Genomic DNA, 4,187 nt, shown 5'->3' on the forward strand with positions numbered 1-4,187 from the left:
ATCTCCATCGCAGGCCCAGGAACAAGCACATCAAGAACTGTCATGTGCATTTCAATCCACCATAATGTTTCCTCTTTAATGAAGTATCTCAAACTGTCATGAGCTTGACACAGCTAACGCAAGAAAGAACCCCTACCAAATAACAGAATGATGTGTTTACCCTTGTCTGTCAATACACTTCCTCCATGCTGTTGTTGACTGGTGGTCTTAGGATTTCACACCAACGGGACTAGGTGTAACCACTATGGCCCTAGAAGATAGTCCATAACTGCGGATACGCAACATATCTATTCACTCCTATCGATGCTGCCTACGAAGGTCTCAAAATGCCTGAATGAACACGCACCTTAAGACCTCTCAATCGTCTAATAGAAGTGTCAAACCTACTCGGTCTCCCTTGCGTCATCACAATGTGGGCTCAAAGAACTTTAATAGTGCAGTCAAGCAGGCTGTCTGCAAGTAGATCTAATATCCAGTTCAACTCCTTTATTTCTCGGCATCTATCTGCAAAGAGCACCGAAAAACCAATGCGGAACAAACAAAGAATAGATCCAAACTGAATAAAGGAGAGATTTTTTTACCTCCAAATTGAAACCCTCAAGGGGGTTTATTCGATTGGTGTAATTTGGGGGGATAATGAGATAATTTTTGGAACATCACCCCTTTTTGTGTTATTCATTGATAATTGGATTGGAGTCAACTTGTGGTGTTATTGTTTTGTTGGGGTAATCTGGGGACAAATACTCCACTTTCAACCTAAATTACACCCAACTATATAAAAGATCCCTCACCGGCCTTCCTCATAATTAGCCTAAAATTTAGCCACATCCTTTATATTGGAACAATGTTGTTTCACCTTTAAAGCCAATTGGAATAATTTTAACATATTTTTGTATTACTTAACTAATACCATGCTAAGTAACATTAGAATATATGATACGATATATAAAATAAAAAAAAAAAAAAAAAAAAAAAAAAAAAAAAACCAAAAAACAAAAAAAAAAAAACAAAAAAAAAAAAAAAAAAAAAAAAAAAAAAAAAAAAAGAAAAAAAAAAAAAAAAAGGAAGAAAAAAAAAAAAAAAAAAAAAAAAAAAAAAAAAAATCAACATATATTAATATTTTAATAACATAATTTAATAACTTTATATTAATAATATTAATATAATAGTAATTATAGTATAACAATATTTATTATAATATTTTAATAAGCATATATTAAAATTTTATAAGCATATATTAATTAAATATTATATCATAACGATATATTAATATTTTATAACATAACATTTAATATTTTAATAACATTATATATAAAGTTTAATAAGGCATATATTAATATATTATGTAAGTTTATTATTATATAATATTAATTGTAATTTATAGTATAATGTATTTATCTATAATATATATAATATTTTATAACATATATTATTAGTATAATATATTATTGTATAATTAATTTATGCAAATACTATTATACGTTATTATAGGATTTGACATACGCTGATTATAATATAATATAATAATTAACTGATATTACTAAAATATTATAATATATATAAATATAATACTATAGTGTTGTGAAATAATATAATATGATTATACTATACATGATTACGCTATTTAAATATATATTATTGTAATTATGAATGTTATATATATATTAATTTTAATTTTAATTATAATATTTTAAAAAATATACATTGAATAAAGTAAAATATTATAATATTTTTGATAAAGTAATTATAGTCGTATGATACTATATTATAGATATATTAAATTAAAGATGAGATATAGATTATTAAAATATTGATACTTAAATATATTCATTCATATATTATTCAATTATTATATAATGTAGCATACTAAATGTAATGTTAATTAGTACATTATTGTATTACATATTATATTTTTGTATAAAAAAATAATGCTATTATATTAATTTTATATATTAAACTGATTATATTAACATATATTGATTTATATTATATTAATTATTATACCATAGTATAGGCAGCTAATATTAATATAATAACAATACGAATATAATAATTAATAAATAGTAATTTGGTAAGTATAGTATAATATATTATATTTTAATATAAAGTAAATCATATTATATTTATAATAATATACTAAATTAATATACTAAACCAATTTGGATAAGTTAATTTAGAAGTAATTAATAGAATAAAATTATATTTAATGTAGGTGGCGCACATGTCTTAATTATCCGCATGATTAGTCAAAATGCAAGATGCTAAAATTTCCATTATCCACTTTACCCCGACTCAAAAATATCCGAAGAGGTAAAATTATTCGCATTGGAATATTTGTTCCCGCCTTGGCCTAATTTGTCCCAACCAATGAACCCGGCCCTAACAAGAGCCTACGAATAGATGCTCGACGCCCACAAGCGAACACGAAAATGAGATCACAGGAATAGGGAAAATGTCATATTTATCACTAACTGAAGAAGCCTAAGGAACTTCTAAAGCGATCTACTCCTCGCAATTAGCCCAAGCGTATGCCAACATCTCTAATACGCCTTGTTGTGGGCTCTGATATCACTTGTGTGTGGCGGGGGAAACGGCAAAACGATGTGCTTCGGAGGAACTAAACAAATGAGGGAGAGAAGCCAGAACAAACCAAAGTAATGTCAAACAAACATAACCGAATGTTTAATATGGTTCGGCAGACGTTGGCCTACATCCACAGGACAAGTAAGGGGATGATGTTTTCACTCCTAGAGAAGAAGAGTACAAACCTGAGATTACCAATCACTCGAACTCCATCTAATCTCACGCATCAAATCTCTAATTCGTCTCCAAACAAGACCTGAACCAGTAACTTAGAAATACAATCTTTTCTGTGCCTCGGCAACGTTCCCCATTCAGATCCTTTTGACTGGGCGTCAAAGAAACTCTAAAATGTGGTTGATCTATTTATATCAAACAGGAATCCAAACAGACAGGAAACGCAATCCAGGCCAAACCCGGAATCGCCGATCGACCGTACTTGAGCGCCCCAGTCGGTCCGACGCAGAGCAAACGACAGAACACAAAATTCAATTACAGTGTCTCGGGTCGACGCGCCAAATGCGTCCGGTGGTCGACGCGGTCAAAATCTAGAATTTTGTACTAAGTCATGCCATATTGTCGGTCGAGCCGTGCCAAAGCTCGGCGTCAGGACTGGAGAGGGCACCCAAAATTGTTTGTCAACTGGGTACTTTTCCGATCTCTCATGTTTTCGGCCGGTTCTACACAACCGCGGTCAAGGCCCGGTACGGCTTGACCAAACCCCAAATACACGGGTAGAGTGATAATAAAGTCTTTAACAGCGCAAAACTCACCTCTTGTTCAGTTAATATGCCTAATCCCAACTGGATTGGATTTATGGCAATTTGCTGATTAGAGATGATTGATTTGAATCGTACGCGCATCCTAATTACGTGTGAGGAGATATCAATCGAAAATACCTAATCAGCTTTGATTGCGACTGTCCATAATAACCTGATCTACATCGTCAGGTTATACCATTGCAATGCTAAGTGAGGTTGAGCCATGTGGATTTACTTCAAGCAAGTAACTATGCGATAACTACTCTCAACCGCAAAATGATGACACATGCCATCCTAATCCGGCCCTAGGTAAATCATATAATAGTGCACCTACCTACAGGTAAGGGAGACGGGCATCATCTTAGTGGCATGTTCGGTTTTGCTCATAAAAAAGTGAGAAAACACCGCGCCCCGCATCACATTTTCAAGAAATCGCGCCCATGTGGGCGCACATAGGTTTTGTTTCCAAGGGTTTTCCATTCTTCAGTTCGGTTCGTTTTGAAATTTAGAAGAAATGAAACGGCCACGTAGGATGCCACATCACATTTTTAAGAAATGGTGTTTTTCACAACAAAAACCTCTGAAACACTTGGAAATGTCATTCCAATGAATTTTTTATATTTACAAAGACTGTTGGACACAATGAATGAGAATTAAACAGATTTATTTAATGTTTCATTTCTTTTTCCGCTTTTTTTGTTCAAACGACACAAAGAAATAGAAAAGCACATGGCAGCTGTTAGCTATTGTGGCTTTTTTGTCTCTTATGTGAGCTTGGCGTTTCCATGGGTGATTTCTTGTGCGAACGAACGCACAGAAAATGAATATGTGAGAAAACTCTTAAAA

Source organism: Asparagus officinalis, chromosome 1 (genome assembly GCF_001876935.1).
Source record: "Asparagus officinalis chromosome 1, Aspof.V1, whole genome shotgun sequence".
Lineage (NCBI taxonomy): Eukaryota > Viridiplantae > Streptophyta > Magnoliopsida > Asparagales > Asparagaceae > Asparagus > Asparagus officinalis.